Here is a 21,321-nt window from a genome sequence, read left to right as displayed (position 1 = left end):
GATCTCGATCTTCAAATGCTACTTCCCACACAAAATTCCGCGTATCCTCGGCTTTAGGTAAAATCTGTTTTTGTCCTAGTTGGCGTAGAACTCGGAGAGGTATGTATGGTTGGAACCCGCGAAGGCCTGTCAGAACGATTACCTCACTAGCAGGAAACCAATGATAGTTCCATGTAATTTTAGATGCCGTCAATTTAAGAAGATAATGTCTCCATGCTTTGACACCTTTTGGCAATTTGTCTCCTAATTCTTTCATCCTTTCTGGGTGGCTCAAAATATAATTCGTCCAATCGGATTTGAAATCTGTCGCAAAACGATGGCGATATAGGTGCTCTAAAAACCACATTTGCAATAAAATGCTACAACCTTCAAAAAAATCTCCCCCCTCTCTACACTTAGTCAAAGCACGATAAATATCAGCCAAAATCATCGGCAATATAGTGGATTTTCTTTTCTTTATCATAACAGTGACTATTCCTGGCAGACGAATATCGATTTTTTTATCCTTCCTTGGAAAAACCATAGCTCCCAAGAATGCTACCATGAATGCTTTTTGTCTATGTTTTTCCCAAGTAGGAAGGTGTTGTCCATTTTTAAGTTGTTTCTCATAGCTTGAAAATCCTTCCTTCTTTCCATATCTTGAGTACAAGAATTCCAAAGAAACCAACTCATTATCAAAACACTCCTTATGAGGATGGATGATGTGCATCTGTTTAAGAAATTTACCTCTGCTGACACTCCTAGGGGCTATCAGTGTTTTAGTTCGAAGATCCTGGCCTAAGCCTGTGAAACCACCCAATTCTTCTAATGTAGGCGTCAACTCAAAATCACTAAATCGAAACACATTATTTGTGAAATCCCAAAACGGAATCAAAGCCTCAATCAAACCTCTGTCAGGACTAAATCTCATGATATCTGTAAGGAAACCAAGAAGTTTGAATATCTCAGTCCGCCTAAATTCATGCATATCGTTCCACCAATCCATTAGTAATTGTGGGGTTTTATTTGTGATCATAAACTTTGGGGGATCATTGACCATTTCAACTAGTTCATCCCTTGATCTTTTATCACATCTCATAAATCTCATGATTACCTGGTTGAGAAAAAGAAAATCGGGATTTTTAAAATCAAATTTAATTGTGAAATTTTGATAATTCGAAATTATTTATTGGAGTAGTTAAAACAAATTAAAATAAAAATGATTCGAAATGTCTAAAGTGATCATTGATTCAGGTTATTTTTGAAAAGAATGACCAGATAAAGAGACAATTTTGATCAAAAAAAAAAGAGAAAGAAAAATAAAAGAATGTGTATATGTACAATTCAAAAGACATATATACACATATTATTAATATAATTATATTTATTATTTATATATTATTTTAATAAAAGCAAAAATAAAATTGAGGATTAGGTGTGTATGTATATATGTGTATTAATTTGTTTATTTTGAATCATTGATTAAAAATGGGTAGAAAATAGATATTTATTTCTTTAGTCGATTATCCTAAAGCCGGTCAACATTTTGTTACAGTCTTCACATGATGCAACAAGTAGCACAAAAATGCACATGATGGTCTCACGAAAAGGTACCTGTCCTAGTCAGATTGGGCCCCTATGCCAAATCTCGCTAAGTTACATGCACATGATGCAAATAAATCGGAACCTAGTAAGGATATCATGTCTCAAAGTTTCAATTCTACTAAGGTTTAACTTGTGGAGAAAAGATATCTAGACTGGTTGTAAAACGAGCGGACAACTCGAGTCAGGTAGTAGCAACGTACCAGTAGCAGCGCTTTCCGGCTTTGTGCATGGGTGCTCCCTATCCTAAATATGTGTAACTAAAAATCCTTCACCATGGACCGAAGATCCACTGGCTATCCTGACAGAAGTGGGGTGCATAGTTGCAATTCCCATGATATTATTATTGAAGACTCAGAATTGTTCGTTAGAGAAGACAGTTATAATCCAACTCAAATATTATCAAAGCATTAAATAAATAATTATCATATTAAGTTAAATAAATAAAATATTCAAAAGCATAAATACATAAATCATAGTCGTACATAAATCAATATTTAAAGCTCGAATTCTAAGTTAGTGATCCCCAGCAGAGTCGCCATCTGTCACGCCCCTTTTTTTTCTCTCAATATTTTTTTTGATTTTATTGTTTGAAAGAAAAAGAGTTTTTCCAATTAAAGTGACGTTTTTAAAAGGGATAATTATTATTTAGAGTCGCCACTTGAAATTGAGTTTTGGTGTTCCAAGTCACCTTATTTAAATCCCTAATCAAAAGGAAATTTGACTCGTTTATTGGTCTGCGAACTAGAAATCCGGGTAAAGAATTCTGTTGACCGAGGGGAAGGTGTTAGGCACCCCTCGAGTCCCGTGGTTCAAGCACGGTCGCTTCATTGACTTTGATATGACTAGACTTAATTTTGAATATTATATTATTTAACTTAATAATAAAAATGTTTTTACTTTATTCTTTCATTTATTTTAAACCTTTTAAAAAATTGTCTTATTTATTTTAAATCTACTGAAAATAATTTTATTATTTTTTATATGTGTCTATTTAAAATTTGAGACACTCATATTTATTTATTTATTATTTATTTTTTATTTTTTTTTTTATTATTATTTATTTATATATATATTTAATGTTATTATGTGTAGAATTTATATAGGTGTTTATTAGTTATGAATTAGAATTTGTGTAGGAAAAAGATTTTTAGAGTTCAAGTTAATTTAGAATTCTATTTATTTATTTATTAGATAAAAAAAATTTCTTTTTGTAAGATTTGAAGTTAGTTTTTATCGAGAAATCCTAAATAGATTAGGAATGTTATTTTTTTTAATGATACATTTTCCCTTTTTTTTAAAAAATCTTTTTTTTTCTCTTTTTTTTTTCTGCACGTTTTTATTTTATTTAGATTTTATATATATATATATATATTTTGTTTTCTGTAAATCTGTTTCTCTCTCTCTCTTTTTTTTTTAAATTTTATTTTATCATTATTTTTATTTTTATTATTATTTTATAGATTTTGTCTCCTTTTTTTTTTAAATTCTTTTGTAATAATTTTGTTACTCTTTTATTTATTTTTTTAAATTGTCTTGTTTTTGTTTGTTTTTTTTTACATTCTATTAATTTTATATTTGTATTTTTTCATTTTTTAATTTTCCTCTTTTTTTTTACGCTTTTATATCTTTTTTTTACGTTCTTTCTTTCATTTTTTTTAATTTCTACTTTTGTTTTATATTTTTTCTTTCTTTCTGCTTCTCTCTCTTTTTTTCTTTTTCTTTTTTTATTTTTTCATTTTTCACGTTTTTTTTTTCTGTTTCTTTTTTTTTAAAAAAAAATCTGTTATTTTTTCTCTTTTTTTTCGTTGTTTTTTTTTTGTTTCATGTTTTCTTATTGTTGTTTTTTTTTTATTTTTTTATTCTCTTTATACAATTTCTCAAATTTTACTTCTTTTTTTTAATAATTATTAATACTAATTATCACTATTTTATCATGAATCTCTAGATGAAATTTACAATTCTACTTAGATAAAAAAAATTACTAATTATTTATATATCCTAATCTAACAAGTCTACAATAAATTAAACAAAAATCTTTTAAAGTGAAAATAGACGGAAAGATATACTAATCTATTTAAATACAACAATTCAATATCATGAAGCGACATAAATTGCAAAACCTATCTAAAAATCATAATAATAATAATAACGTAACAATAATCAATATAATACATGTGATTTGAAGTATTTCCTGCTATTGGAATCAACTTCTCATAGGAGTAATATTATTTAAATCACGCGAGAATCTATAGTTACCTCGCTGCGAAAATTGATACCACAAAAGCGAGCTGTTATCCACGAATTCGGAATCACGATCAAATCTCTAACTCTAACCTAATTCTCAAAAGAAATAACTCCTTTTTTTTTTCTCTTTGTGTTTGCTTGTTTTTTCTTTTCTATGTCTATCAATCTCAGTTTCTGTGTGTTCTCTATATTTCTCTCTGTATCTTTTTTTTCAACTGAACGTGGGTTATATGGGTTATATAATATTTTTTGGGTGAGAATCTGGTGCTAATTAAAAGGAACGTAATAGAGTGAGATTATGATTTAATTTGAAAATTAGTTAAGAAAATTGGGGTTGAGATAAGGATATAAAATAAATAAATAATAATAATAGAAAACTAACAAAATAAAAAATAATAAAAAAATGTGTAAAATTTTCAAAAGAAACGTCCAAAAGAGAGAGAGAAATAAAAAATAAAAAATAAATAAATGGGATGAGATTTTTTAGTAAAATAAGTTAGGAAGTTGGGAATAATTAGGATAAGGTAAAATAAATTTGAAATCTTTAAGACTCCTCTTTTCTTTTCTTTTTCTATACTTTTTCATAATATTTTCTATATTATTATTATTTTTAAACTAGATAATTAACAAATAACTTAAATTCCCAACTTCTATTTATCAATTTTTTTTATTATTAAACTATAATTGATCTTATAATTTTTATTAATTTACAATTTATTATTATTATTTTATTTTATTTTAAATATAACCCCTTTTTAAATTGATGTAAAATATATTATGTTTTGGTAAAAAATTAGGTGTTCACAATTTTTAATTTCATTTTTCCTTCCCCTTTTTAATTTCTTCTTTGTCTTCTTGCTTATTTATTGTACGAGATAAAGTGCCTGTGCTTCGCATGGGCGCCCAATGTCACTACTTTTTTCACATACTAACTATTTTAAATAGCTTTAACTTCATAATTTCCGAGTAATTTAAGAAACATTCGACTTTATAATGTTATTTTCAAACGTGAACTTAAAAATATAATTAATTAGCTAATTTGTCTGCGCTTTGCGTGGTCATAAATAATAATTGTATTGAATTTGCAAATAATTTTTTACTAATATTCATACATTAAAAATAATGGAAAAATAGGTTCTTAAAAAATATTAACAATATTCCAACATAAATTTGATTATTGGTCATTATCACATAAGTCAAGAACCTCTAATGAATGATTTATTCACGAAATAATAAATTATTTGTTCTTTAATCAACATTAAAAGGAAAATAAAGAAGAAAAATAAGAATATATATACAAAAGCATTTCGTAATAAAATAAACATTTAAGTTGCATAGATTATACAATTGTGATATATGTTTTAGGAAAAAATCAGTAAATTGGTAACATATCAAAAAAGAGAATAAGCTTGAACAAGAAAGCAATTATAACTTTTGTACTTGCATAATGAATTTGTTCAATTGATAAGTTAGAAATTTCATATTAATGTAAAAATAGGTAATATGTAAGCTTATATATACAGTAATTTTAAGTTATTTAATATAGAATATAAACACATGAATTCTTGGAATCGAGTACAATAATTATTTTCTTCACAATGGATATACGTACTATATGTGTATATATTCACCATAACCAGAAACAATAACTTTGTAGAAACATAAACAACAGAGTTTAAAACATGTACTAAAAAACAACATTTAATATCATAAGCATAAATTAGTGAGTGTAAAAATACATACCAAGATATGTAAAATAGAATGGAAAATATCGAGTCGACTGAATGCACAATGTCCCGTTAAAAAAAATATTTCGCTCCAATACCAAAGGTGTAAATTAAGAATTACATCCTCTTAGGATCGAACGATTTTATTCACCAACTTATTCATACAAAAGCAGTAGTTTCAGTAAGTCACTCAACAGAAGCAAAGTAAACGAATATTTAATTTTGTGGAAGTAGAAGAAGAAGATCAAGATTTTTTTGGTTTTAAAATGAGAGGAAATCCCTCTATTTATAGACACACAAAAGGATAGTGTGAACAAATGTTTATTGTGCCTTATCAGAAAGGTTTCAACTATTTGGAAAAGTTGCAACCCTTCGGAAAGTTTACAACCTTTCATAAGAGTCCCAACTTTTCATGAAGTCGCAACTCTTCATTAAAGTCACAACTTTTCATAAAAGTAACAATTCTTCATTAAAGTCGCAACTCTTCATTAAATTCACAATTTTTTTTATAAAAGTCACAACTTTTGATAAAAGTCGCAACTCTTCATTGATGTTACAATTTTTCATAATAGTCACATTTTTCATGAAAAAGGAAGGCTAGTTTTGAAAATAAATAAATTTAAAATGAATTTTTTCCTTGTGGTGGCGCCATGTAGGCTGACCTAGAGTTCTCTTTTATATAAATATATGAAAAGGAATGCTAGTTTTGAAAATAAATAAATTTAAAATGAGTTTCTTACTTGTGATGGCGCATATAGGCTGACCTAGAGTTCTCTTTTATATAAATATATGATTATAAGAGTAAGAATGACAACTTCAAAGCTATAATTAAAATGGTTTTCGCATAGAAATCATTTAGATATAGAAGTGCATAGACCTGTAATTATAGGTTCTTAAAAAAAATCAGTATTTATCCACTTTTAATTGACATGTTATATTTTTTGAATGTCAATTTAACTAATTTTTAAAGTTGAATTAGATTACATTAATTTACATTTTAAAAAGAAATTTATATTTTAAAAAACTATACAAAGAGTACTATAAATTGTAATTTTTCACATATAATATGATGAAAAATACATGGCAAAATATTAGTCAAAATTTTTATTATTTGATTTTTAGAAAAATCATAACAATTAAAAGTGGACGAATGAAATAGCATTTTGTGCATTAAGCTATCAAACTTGAAAGTAAAGTAACATTTTATGCATTGAGATATTGTGAAACTTGAAGTGAAATTGCTTGATTTTGTAAGATTATACACGTTTCCAATAATAGATAGTATTAAATAAATAGTATAAAAAAATATTAGTATTTACTGTGTACTAATCCTAGTCCTATTAGGATTAGTACTCCTTAATCCTAGTCCTATCAGGATTAGTACTCCTTCCTATATCTCCTATATATATCTCCCATGTATTCCCTTTACACTTTAATACAATCAATATAGATCTTCTTTTCTCTAGGTTTTTTTTTCTCTCTTTAAGGCACCGATCGTTCCCTCTCTTCTCTTGGGCGGCGGCAGCCATGACAACCGAGGTGGATCCTCTCGATTCACTTCCTTCTGGCGTTAAACTCCTTCTCAGGCATCTTCATGCCCTGATTCCCGAAAAATTATCAGACATAAATTACCCTACATGGAAAATCACCGTTCTTACAGCCCTTGAGGCCAATTACCTTCTCAAATACGTCGATGGAAGCACAGAACCGCCGCCGGCAGTCATCACCGCCACGGACAAATCAGAAAAAACCAATCCGGCCCATGCCGCCTGGAAAGCCGTGGATGGCCAGATCCGATCATGTTTGATTGCGGTCATCTCTCCCACGGTTCAGAAACACGTCCGATCCTACACAACTGCTTCAGCCCTGTGGACGGCCCTCGCAACACGCTATGCATCAATTTCCCACTCTCATATTTTTCAATTGCGTGATCGTCTCCACACAATTACCAAAGGCACGAAAACTATGGCGGAGTATTTAGACGAGGTCTCCACCATCATCACAGCCCTCGACACCGTGAACGAAATCATTCCCGAAAAAGATCTCGTCATGTGCGTCGTTCGGGGGCTCCCATCAGCTTACTCCTCCATTAAACAGGCGGTTCGCATCAGTCCAACGCCCGTTGACCTGGCTACTCTCTCCTCGTGGCTAAAAAGTGAAGAAATCAACGTGGATCTGGAGAGCAAACTTCTTCTCCGAGAAGCCGCTGTTATGGAGCCGGCCACCGCCCTCACCGCAAGCCAGAACTATCGCGGGGGGCGTGGTGGCGGCCGGCAGGGGAGCCGCGGCGGCTACGGCAGAAACAGCGGAGGCCGCGGGCGCGGCGGTCGGCAGGGCAGTCGTCCGCCGTACGACGGTCAGCAGCACGGCAGCAACAACAGCCTGCACTCCTTCGGCAGCGGCGGGCAGTCATCTTCCAGCGGCGGGCAGGGCACTTACGAGCGGGATCGTCCAACTTGTCAAATCTGTCAGAAAACAGGACACACCGCTGCTCGTTGCTGGTTTCGGTATGAGGAGAGCCGAAATAGTGATAACCGTGCCAATTATGCATCTCAAGCCGGCCCTTCCTCTGAATGGCTGTTGGATACTGGGGCCAACATGCACGTTACTTCTGATCTATCCAAGCTTAACGCTCCAAATCCATATCATGGCTCCAATGGTATTACTGTTGGCAACGGTGAGTCCCTTAATATTTCTCACACTGGCACGGGTACCATTAAAACCCCCACCGCTATCTTTCACCTAGGTAACCTTACCCACGTCCCTTCTATTAAATCCAATCTCCTTTCAGTTCACCAATTCACAAAAGACAATAATTGCTCACTCTTGTTCACCTCTAATGATTTTCAGATCCTAGACAATACTACCAAGAGGGTGATTTTTCAGGGCCCCTGTGAGCATGGTCTGTACGTTCTTCCTGGCACAAGTTCGTCTGCCCACCCAGTTTCAGAAAGCGTTCCTGTGGCTCCGGTGGCTCTTTCGGCTGATGGCCACAGTCTGTTGTGGCACAGTCGTCTGGGTCACCCGTCTACTCAAATAATAAATTCTTTAATGTCTCAATTAGGTTTTTCTTCCATTCATGTAAACAATTGTGACTCCTGTTCAATTGCTAAATCTCATAAATTACCTTTTACTTTATCTGAGAAGCGTACAACTGCACCTTTTCAACTTATTCATTCTGACCTATGGGGTCCTACTGCTGTTCCTTCATTTGCTGGTTTTCGCTATTATATTTGTTTTGTGGATGATTTTACAAAATACACTTGGTTGTACCCACTAAAACACAAATCACAGGCATACACCACCTTTGTCACTTTTGAAAAAATGGTCAAAACACAATTCAATTCTCATGTTAAACTTTTTCGAAGTGACAATGGAAAGGAATATGTCAATAACATCTTTGGCCAGTTTCTGCAATCCCTGGGAATTATACATCAAACCTCCTGTCCATACACTCCCGAACAGAATGGGGTGGCTGAGCGTAAGCATCGCCATCTCATTGAAACGGTGGTTACTCTTCTACATCAATCTCATCTCCCTGTCTCCTTTTGGGTAGAAGCTCTAGCCACCGCAAACTACCTCATTAACAGAATGCCCAGTCACACTCTCTCCAACAAATCACCCTATCAACTCCTTTACCAAGAACTTCCCAATTATACCAACCTCCGCGTCTTTGGGTGTCTTGCCTACCCTTGGCTACGCCTTCATATTACTCACAAATTACAACCCCGATCCCGTCCTTGTATTTTTTTGGGCTATCATCCTACCTCCAAGGGTTATCGCTGTCTTGACCCACAAACTCATAAAGTCTACATATCTCGTCATGTCAAATTTGTCGAAAATGAGTTTCCCTACGAGTCTATTTCCTCCTCCACAAATACATCATTCATTGGCGTCCTTCCCCTTTTTCCAACATACTCACAGGGTCCCTCACCACCTTCCCCCACACCTCCACCCACTACCCAACCACCCCTCATCACCCCTTCGACCGTCACCCACAATACACCCGCAACCACCACCCACACTCACAACCAACCCGAACCACCCCATACCCACAACATCTCCAGCCCGATCCGTTTTGGGTCCTTCCCGGCCACCCCCGAATCACCACCGCCCGTGCCACCCCCCAATACTCATCCCATGTTAACCCGTGGCAAAGCCGGTATCTTTAAACCCAAAACCTTTCAGGCTACCATACTACCAAATACACCCCTTCCCGATAGTGAACCAACAACCTACTCTGTTGCCTCAAAAAATGCTTATTGGCGTCATGCTATGGATGACGAGTTTAAGGCTTTGACTGATCAGAAAACTTGGGTTCTTGTACCTAAGCCCCATGGGCGGCACCCAGTGGGCTGTAAATGGGTGTACAAAATTAAACACAATGCAGATGGCAGTATTTCCAGGTACAAGGCTCGTTTGGTTGCTAAAGGCTACAATCAGGAGTATGGGCTTGATTACTCCGAGACATTCAGTCCTGTTATTCGGCAGGAAACCATTCGCCTGGTACTGTCACTCGCCGTGCGCAACAATTGGCTCATCAATCAGTTGGATGTTTCCAATGCTTTTCTTCATGGCATGCTTGATGAAACTATCTACATGACGCAACCACCGGGCTATGTTGATCCCCGCTTCCCTCAACATGTTTGCAAACTCCAGAAGTCTCTGTATGGGCTCAAGCAAGCCCCCCGTGCTTGGTACACACGTCTGAAAACGTTCCTCCAGGGACTCGGCTTCACGTGTTGCGTACACGACACGAGTCTGTTTACTCGACATTCAGCACACGGTACAGTCATTCTTCTTGTCTATGTAGATGATATCATTATTACAGGCTCTACTGCAGCTCTCATTCAGGATGTCACTCGAGCTATGCATACTACCTTCAAAATGAAGGACCTTGGCCCGTTACATTATTTTCTGGGAATGGAGGTTTCTCGGACAGGCAGCGGCTTGTTTCTTCATCAGTCAAAATATGCTCGAGATCTGTTGCAGAAAGCTGGACTGGAAAAATGCACCAGTCAACCAACACCGATGGCAGTCTCTTCGTCTACGAATGGAGCCGACACCCCCTTTGCCGATATCACCCACTTCCGCAGCCTCATTGGGGCTCTACAGTATCTGGCCATTACCCGTCCTGACATCCAGTTTGCTGTCAACCGAGTTGCTCAGCGCATGCATCAACCAAGTGAACATGATTACCATTGTCTAAAACGCATTCTCAGGTACATTTTTGGCACTCTTGGTCGTGGTTTACTCATTCGACCCGGGGACTTGGAGCTTCGGGGTTTCTCAGATTCAGATTGGGCGAATGATAAAAATGACAGAAAATCTACATCGGGGTTTCTCGTTTTTTTGGGGCCGAACCTGATCTCCTGGTGTACAAAAAAACAACCCAAGGTCTCTCGGTCCTCGACTGAAGCTGAATACCGCGCCCTTGCTCTTCTTGCTGCTGAGACCATGTGGGTCACATATATTCTTCGCGAACTCCGCGCCACTCACACTGTTCCTGCTCTCTATTGTGACAACAAATCAACCATCTGTGTGGCCAAGAATTCCGTCCTACACACCAGAATGAAGCATGTTGATACCGATTGTCTCTTTGTTCGCGATGAAGTTCAGGCCGGCACCATGACTGTGCAGTATGTACCCACTGAAGAACAACCGGCTGATATTCTCACCAAGCCTCTCCCGAGCCGACAGCACGATTACCTCAGTTCCAAGCTTCCGTTCGCTTCCGCTCAGCTCAGCTTGAGGGGGGATAATAACAGATAGTATTAAATAAATAGTATTAAATAATATTAGTATTTACTGTGTACTAATCCAAGTCCTATTAGGATTAGTACTCCTTAATCCTAGTCCTATTAGGATTAGTACTCCTTCCTATATCTCCTATATATATCTCCCATGTATTCCCTTAACACTTTAATACAATCAATATTCCTTCAGTTTCATTGAAAGAAAAAAGTGAAGAATAAAGTAAATAAAATCTACAACAATTGTCTCAGTGTACGTGGAGATTATTTATTGATTTGATAGTTTTGAGGTACGTAGAGATTATTTATTGGTTTGATAGTTTTAGAACTCACACTTATCAATAGTGAGAAAGAAAGACTAGTGATGATGAAGGAAGAATATCTATCTATTCTTTTCTTCTCTCACTTGAACATCACATTCTTTATAATTGACCATTAACTCGACTATAAATCTACGACTTTTGGGTCCTTAGGTTTATCGAACTATTTTAACTATTCAAAAAATATAAACGAATAAAAAAAATTGCAAGTGTTTTTTTTTTTGGAATTTTTCACTTGGTATTCGAAATCTAAATAAAGTTCCGATTAAATTTAATTTGAACACTATAAAACTTATTAAGGGTGGTTAGAGAATGAGGATATGATGATGATGATATTGTGAGCCATGCAATATCATCGATCATAGATACAATGATGATGAGAAGCGACAAGAATGTGTATATATGTGGTGGGGGGGGGATCACAATAAACCCTATAGTACAATATTGTGAGTCATACAATGGTGATTGTTCCGTGGTTGGATACCATGAGACCATTGAAGGTCCTATTCGCTATAGGGGGAGTACTGGTCACAATTTTACTGATGAAACCTTAGTAGATAAGTTATTTCGTGACTCATATCCAATCAAGCATTGAATTGTTAACTTGAGATTTGGGGAAATGGTGACTTCTAAAGCATACAAAGACTTCCAATTCTCGGTGCAAGGTATTTTATTTTGTGTGAAGCTTTATCTACTTCCCTTGGCATCAAATTATGAGATTATATTAAGAAATGAGCGGATCTGAACCCTTGAGAATTTTCCCGGACTGAGAGACAGCGGGTGTGTATCACTAGGTCAGACATGCATCATTATACTTGACATTGCATTCCATTGCATTACACATACTTATCATTGGTGAACTTGATATTGTGTTTTGATGATCTTGTGATTGCCTTTCTGCGAAATTTGTGATTGATGAATACTGAGCTTGTTATTGAGGATATGTAATTTGTTGAATTGTTGTTGTTGAGGGTATGTAATTTGTTGAATTGTTGTTATCGAGGATATGTAATTTGTTGAAGTGTTGTTATTGAGGATATGTAATTTGGTAAAGTGTTGTTGTGGAGGATATATATGTAATTTGTCTAAGTGTTGTTGTAGAGCTACGTGCTATGTAAATGTGAACTGTTAGGTTAGACTGAATTTTATGCAGGTTCGGTTGGGTGGTAGGAGTACCCGTATTTCATCCCCTTAGCTTGTGTTTAGACGTTTACTTGCTGAGTACCGTGTAGTTTGGTACTCACCCCTTGCTTCTACAATTTTTTTTTGTAGGTTACTAGCCCAGATTTTTATGATACATTCTCTTCTTTTCTGAGGCTTCTTGGAGATTTGTGAGGTTGTTGTTTGTCATCTCAGCAGACCTTCTTACTCCTATTTATGATCTTGTTCTACTCTAGCAACAATGTCATATGAGACTTATATTTTTCTTTTGACTCTATTGTAATACTTTAAGGCTTGTACACGTGACAACCAGATTTTGGGGGTATTTCTAAGTTGAACATAAATTTCCGTAATTTTATTGTAAGGGTCGAGATTTAGGCTGACTTGTCTTGCTGGAATAAGACGACTGCCATCACACCCATTTTTGGGTCGTGGCAGCCTAGTAGTGTTTGTTGTAAATTTTAAGAATTTTCTCGTAAAACTCTCTCAAGAGTGTACCCCAAAACGGTCTTGGTTACTACTCTCTCACTACAACAAAATATTTTTTAATCTTAGTATTTTTTTTAAATTACTTTTCCGTATTGAAATATTAACAACTTTATGTGGTGTTCTTTGCTCAACTTTATGTATATTAATCGTGATTTGCCAGATGATGTTTTTAAAATTTTAAATTTTCAAATTACTCTTTTGTTATTTTAAAAAAATTAGTTCTTGTAAAATTAGTTTACTTGTAGGAACATAACTTATTTGATTGTTTTTTTTTCTAAAAATCTGATATTTGAATTTTATAATTATCTTATTTCATATAAGACTTACATCTAATCCACAATTCTATAGGGGCAAAGGTATTTAATTAGAATGGTTTAAATTAAGAATGTAATTTACATTTCTTAGAACTTATCATACGAAACAAGAATAATTAAGAATAAAACAATAATTAACCTATCCATTTTAAAGGGAAAAAATGGAAAAACAAGTATTCAATGAGACATATTTGACATAAATGGAAAAAAGAAGAAGTTGAAAGGTGACTTCTCAGAAGAATGACATGGACATGACATCTATTAATAACTTACCTCTATAAATAGACATAAAAAGAACTATTACTCATTCTTCTTTTTCCAAATTGAGATGGTTAAAAGAAACTCTGATGCTGCCATGGACATGAAGAACATGAAGGTTAAACATGAAAAGTTCGATGAATCTAGCGAATCTTTTATGACTCCAAAGAAAGAAAACAAAGATTCGTCTACCGGCTATGGATGGACTCATCAACTCTTTATGTATAAACTTTTGTTTTCTCCAAAAGATTTGATTTGAAAATTTGTCTATTTAAATTTACTGATCGATGTTGATTTCCCTAAGGGGAAAGATGAGAAAGTAGATCCTATGACTATAAAGGGAGAAAAAGAAGAAGAAACAGACATGTGGATCTTAAGGATCATTGTATTAGAATATTCTCGGTCACTCAAAGATCCTCGTTGTGTGACCAGATACCATGAGAAGCGACCCTTAAATTTCATATTCTCAGTGGGAGGCCCTACTCATAATTTTATTGATGAATCCTTAAAAGATATGTTAGGCTATGACTCATATCCAATCAAGCTTCGAATTGTTTACTGAACTTTTGGAAAAATGGTGACATCCAGAGAATGTAAAAAACCCCAACTCACGGTGCAAGGCGTAGTGTTTAATAATGTGAAGTTGTATCTATTTCCATTGTCATCAAATTTTGAGATGATATTAAGAAATCAAGGAATGTATGGTATTGAGAATTTTAGCTTTACATATATGTCAAGGAATGGGTTTAACTTTAAAGTGGGAAGTGAGAAACACTTGGTGAGTTTCAAAAAATCAGATGATGAAGATTAAGACAACAAGCAGGGGCAAATCCACATGCACCAGGTAACATTTTTAAAATTTTTTTATATATAGACAGTTGATAATATTTTTTTTAATTGTATAACCTAACAACTAAAAGTTGTTATCGTGCACTGGTTGAAGTTGCTTATTTGCAGCACAATCGCGTGAGATCGAATCCCATCAAAGGTAACCTTTTTTAAAATTAAAATTCAGATTTTCTCTTTTTTTAAAAAAAACTTTTCTACCATTATTGATTCATGCCGAAGGTAAATTTTTGTTTTTACTTTAAAATCAGTTTTTTCTCTTAAATTTTCTTTTTGTCCTATTTTTTTCTTAATTTAATTTAAAAACAAATAAAAGCTCTAGCATGATTCTAAACAAAATATAAGACTAACTTTTTCTAGAAAAATTCTAAACAAAATATAAGACTTTTAGAAAATCTAGTGCTTACAAGTATTCTTCGCTGCATAATTAAAGTCCTACTCCAATTATCTCGCATAAATTGGTTGTCACGACCCAAAACCGAGCCGCGACTGGCACCCACACTTACCCTCCTATGTGAGCGAACCAACCAATCTAAACCTTAACATTTCAATTTAATATCAACAGAAAGTAATGCGGAAGACTTAAACTCATTAATAAAAACCAATTCAATAACTTCTAAAATTCAACATCTATTATTCCCCAAAATCTGGAAGTCATCACCACAAGAACATCTATGATCAAATTACTAAACTAAGAGTATTCTAAGAAGCTAAAATAAACAAAAGCTAGTCCATGCCGGAACTTCAAGGCATCAAGACATGAGGAAGAAGATCCAGTCCAAGCTAGAAGCATTAGCTCACCCTGAAATCCGGTGTAATGAAGACTGGCTAGAGTTGCGGTTGAGTTGAAGACGACAGTACGTTTTCTGCACTCCACAAATAACAAAGAAAACAAATACAAGTAGGGGTCAGTACAAANGAATGAGACACCCTCGACGGCCCGTCGTGCCCATGACGGTCCGTCGTGGGTTCCGTCGACTCACAGAGTTTTTCCAGAAATAAAATCTGCTGCTCAAAACGACTAAACAGGTCGTTACATTGGTAAGTTCTTCTTATAAATATATTTTTTTAAAAGAGTTTGTTGTTGATTCTTGTGATTTGAAATGGATACATTTTTGACAAAACATACTTCTTCTCAATCATGTTATAGTTTTAGAGACAGTTCTTCGCATTTTAAAACTTTAGTCGGATATTGGAGAAAATATATTCATTGATAAATATAGCCCTAGAATACGAGATGAAGTGAGAAGACACTATATTCAACATGGTCCTTGTCAACCGGATATTAATTATAATGAAATAAACTCAAACTAGATTCAAAAAGAAAAAGCGTCAATTTTATAAGGCATGATTTCGGTGTTCATATTCTAGATGGTTGGAGTATAGTGTGAAGAAAGATGTTGTATTTTGATTATGTTGGTATTTATTTAAAAATGACTATGTAAATGAAATGCAAGTGGTGTTTTCACAAAAATTAGTTTTAATTTTTTTTTAATTTAATGTTGAATATTGATTAAAGTGAAATAAAATAATAAAATTCAATATCAAAATTAATTGGGAACTCGAAATTTTTGGAGACCTAAGAAGGATGCTCCGCTAACCTTGCCCTTGAGTCACTCTTAGTGGTGCGCCCCCCCCCTCCCCTCCAATCTTCAAGTCTTGGGGTCGCCTCTGACAACAAGTGTTGAGACTCCATTGAGTTTTACAACCATCATGTTAATATAGTTTCTATTTTCTGCAATTATAAAGGAACTAGTATTTATCATCCCATCGTTAATAAGTTGATTATTATACTGGTATGGACCAACATTGCAATTCATGAAGTTTAATATTTAATTATTTTTCTTTTCTATATTGTTGATTAATTATATTGTTGATTGTTTAATGAACTGTGTTGAATTAAAGTTTATTTTAAATGTTTAAAACTTAATTGACATTTAACTCTTAATGGAAGTGTAATGACCCAATCGTTCATTTTTATAAAATTTCACGAATTTATCATTTGTCATCTTGTGATTGACTTCAAGTCTTTTATGATTGAGTTTGAAAAGTTGGTTTTGAGCTTTAAGTTAAAAGTTGAAAATTTGGTAAGTTTTATGTTTGAAAGGATAAGTTGTTAAGAAAGTGATTTCGGTGTCTTTTGGAGTTTCAACTGTTGGAATGAGATTCCATCTATTTCATCAGTCCCGAATGGTGAAATTTAATTCGTGAGAGTTATCGGTTTCTTATTCCGAGACTTTTTGAGGATTTGAGGTCCTAAGTTGTGAAACTATAGAATTTTGGTCTTTGGATTGACTTTGGTCAATATTTGAGGTTCAGATGCTTGGATCTTAATTCCGAGAGTTCCTTTAGATTCAAAGGATAATTTTCTTGGTGAGGTCTTGGTCGATTTTTGAGAGGTCTGAGCTTGTTTTAACCTTTTTAGGTGTTGAGTTAACTTCTTATGGTGTTCAAAGATATCGGGACAAGGAGACCTCGTATTCATATTTTAACAGTCCATTGAGTCATGAATGTCGAGCGTCATTGATTTTTATGTGATTTGTATATACGGGGTTCAAAATGAATCTCGAGGTCCTTTCAAAAGATTTTTTGACTTGTTTATTTTTCTAGTTGATGGTTCTGGTATATGACCATTTTCGTTATCGCAATTGCGAGATCCCTTGTCCCAATCGCGTAGCACTAATTTGAGGTGCATCACGATCGTATGGGTCTTGTCGCGTGGTGATGATCAACTTTAATGAGTTGACTGTCTTTACTCATTGCGATCACGTGACTCTAGGTCGCAATTGCGATAAGAAATTCAGACCTGGTGTAACGACCTGTTTCCGTCATTATAGAAAAGTCATTAGGGGGAAATTTTGGGCCGAAAATTTTTTCGTAGTAACTTGGAAATTTCTAGCCCAGTCCATATTTTGATATAATTGTTACGATTCAAGGCTACACTCCAAACGTAACTCGATGTATTAGACTCCGAAAAACCTAATGCAAACCTCATAGAATTCATAACACAAGACATAAGAAAATGGTACAAAATTTAAAAACTTTTATCCATACAATCGAAGTCTTTATTTAAAAATAGCGGAAGTCTAAATTTGTCTCACATGGCCATCTATACAACTTTGTATCAATAATAGGGTCAAACATAATCCGAAATCTAAATAACATGAAAGAAACTATTAAAGACTCATATGTCCTTCAAATCTTGAGGACTCACTAGCTTTGGATAATAGTCAATCCAAGTCTTAAACCTTAGGAATCACTTTAAGATCCGGAATCTACACTTTGTAAAAATGTAGATGAAATTGGGTTAGCACATAAATGCACCAAGTATGATACTCATGCAAAAATCATGCTAAAAAGGACATTTAGTTGAAAACCATGCTATATGTCAAGTTTAAGAAACATTTATGAACTTTAGTATAAAAGCATAGGACACAAGCATATTAAACATGTAAATCATTATAACATAATCGAACCATCATCTTAACCAACCCTAAGTTATACTTGTGCAATGTAGGAATGACATCCCATAATACTATTCATACTAAGTACCCCTTTGAGGCCACAATAGACATACTTACCATTTTCATTCTTATATTTAGTTAATACTTATAGACAAGGAACATTCATATTCAATAAGTCATGACAAGGAAAACAACTCATAATGACAATCCAAGTTAAGTATTCATTATTACGTTTAGCTTTTAAGTCAACATTCTCAATAACATCATTATGAGCACATTTTCATTAGATGTTATGACATTCGAAAAACACACTATAGCCTCTCTTAAAGCCTTCTCGTGCAATGCATGGATGAAATCTCATACTAACACCTATACTTCATAGAACCTATTGAGTAACCATAGCACACAATTCACATGATGGAAATAACACCTAACCAACATAAATTATGTGAGAAAATCATGGAAATTAGTATATGTCCCACACCGTAAAGCATTGGTCTACTTGCCTAAGGTAGAGCCGATAATTTAGCTTAGGTGGATCCATTATTATAACCTATGAGGGCACATAGTTATGTGATAAGGAAGGTGTTCACAGAAACTAAGCCTAACTTGGGGAGAGCTTCCACCTTTTAATATCCACTCGATGCTAAGCCTTAAATTCCCAGAGTATTTCAATCCTTTAGAATTATTAACCATGAGAGGGATTCCATTGGCCTACTGACCTAAGGTACAGTATTACACACATGAAAGGGTGACATTCGCCTACCAATTCAAGGTACATTATTTAACACATGAAAAGGTGAGATAAGGCTACCGATTCAAGGTACATTATTAGGATAGCTCATTGAATCCTCATGAAAGGGTGACATAAGCCTACCGATTCAAGGTCCATCATTGTCATACATGGAAGGGTGCCACTAACCTACGGGTCCAAGGTACATCATTTAGAATATGCCATTAATCATTTATGAAATGGCTACAATTTGGTCTACCGATTTAAAGTTCATTAAATCAAGATACTTTAGTTACATAAGACGAGGATACTCTAGGCCTACCAATTCAAGGTGTACCAATCAAGATCACTTTCAATTACGCAAGAAGCGGATGCCCTACGCCTATGAATTCAAGGTGTATCATAATATTAAAGAATCCTTTCTCAACATGTCATCATCATTTACAAGTGTATAATTCAGAATAACCTTTCAAAAATATAATTATTATATTATAGTCATGATCACATTACTTCCATTGAAATAAAAGAGCATGTACATAGGCAATCATAATTATGCAACAATCTTCATAATTTTCCCTTCAAGGACCATGAATCATAATTCACCAACACACCTAAAATTACTATAATTAGGCATGAATAATGACATGACTCAAGTAATTACACTACTACAAGAACAACTGCATAGTATTCATCTTATTACAATCACCAACATCACATAGTCATAAATTAGGGTTATGGGGAATTCATGAGGGACTTTCTCTTAAAACCACCATAAAACAACAATTCAATCTTAATATATAATATTTAAACCATTGAAAACATTTTGAGAAAGAATTCATGACAGAGAATGAAAACTTTAGGTTTTGGAGAATTTCCAACTTTGAAATTGAGAGTTTGAAAGCTTCATGGATAAAATCATTCCATGAATAAAGACTATCATATCTTAGATGAATATATCCAACCAAAACCGTGAGAGGAAGCTCCTTCTTCAAGCTCTGACTTAACCTTCTTCTATGGAGTTTTTTGAAGAAAACTTTGGGGTTAAAGGTGGTTATGATTTGGGTAGTTTTGATTTATGAAGTAAAAATGGTTTTTTAATAGCTTAGAGGTATTAAATAGGTCTAAATAATCAACATAAAATGACGTAATTTATTCCTTTAATATTATTAACAATGAGAGGGATGTCATTGTCCTACCGACCCAAGGTACTTTATTATACATGTAAGGGTTCCATTAGCCTACTGATTCAAGGTACATTATTTAACATATGAGAGGGTGTCATAAGTCTACCGATTCAAGGTATAATGACATGATTCAAGTAATTCAAAAACACAGCTAAAGTTACTATACTTAGGCATAGATAATGACATAATTCAATTAATTTAACTAGTACAAGAATAATTGCATAGTATTTACTACAATTCACCCACATATTATTATTATTATTATTATTATTAATAATAATAATAATAATAATAATATTAAATTTGAGTGAAGTTATAAGTTGAAAGCCAAGTCAAAATTATAGATCTATGATATTTAACTTATTCGTAGCAGTTTGATAAACAAATGAATTTGAAAAACATATTTTTTTATTATATAAATACTATAAAATTAGATAATAAAAAAAAATCTGCTAATCCAAATACGACTCTTGTTCTAAGATGAGATGTTTTGAACCAAAAAATTAAGTAGTAACTTTAATACAAATAAGCTCTCGTATTATATAATTACATAATTAACACTTTCTCTGTCCCTATTTACTTATCCATATTTTCTTTTATATTTGTCCCTATTTACTTGTCCATTTCAAAAAATCAAGAAAGGACAACAATATTTTTCCTAATATGCCTTTATTTAATTCTAGAAAATTTCTAGTACTACTAAGTTGTAATGCATGCTTTTGGAACCAGAAAATACATTTATTATACTTGGGGAGTTGCAAAATCTTTTAAGTTAAGGGTAAACTTGTAACTAACCTATAATAATCATTGATATCTTAATATGTGTGTCACTTTTAAAGTGGACAACTAAATAGGGACAGAGGGAGTACGTAGAAGAGGCTAAGAGCTGCTCTTCGTCAACATACATGCTTGGCACAACAGGAGAAAATATTTCGTCAAAGTCAATACCCTTTCTTTGACCAAATCCCTTAACAACCAATCTAGCTTTGTATCTGGGCTTCAAGTTGTAACGACCTGTTTAGTCGTTTTGAGCAGTAGAGCTTATTTCTGGTAATAACTGTCTGGGTCGACGGATCCCACGACGGACCGTCATGGGCACGACGGACCGTCGAGGGTGTCTCGTTCCAAAACACTTAGATTCTGAAAATTTGGGTACTGAGATCGACTCTCTGAACTTCACGACGTAATGGCAGGACGGACCATAGTTGGCACGACGGACCGTCACAAATCTTTCCACAGAATTA

The 21,321-nt window shown here is 34.0% G+C and overlaps 1 pseudogene; it reads right to left on the bottom strand.

Moving 5' to 3' along the window:
• Window positions 1-471: 471 nt before the first annotated feature.
• The window catches only part of LOC107013318, a 23,715-nt pseudogene continuing 2,865 nt past the window's right edge, over window positions 472-21,321 (bottom strand).

The sequence above is a fragment of the Solanum pennellii genome, chromosome 3, assembly GCF_001406875.1.
Source record: "Solanum pennellii chromosome 3, SPENNV200".
In the NCBI taxonomy this organism is placed as follows: Eukaryota; Viridiplantae; Streptophyta; class Magnoliopsida; order Solanales; family Solanaceae; genus Solanum; species Solanum pennellii.
The sequence above is the reverse complement of the archived record's forward strand: the minus strand, read 5'-3'. Positions and strand labels throughout refer to the sequence as shown.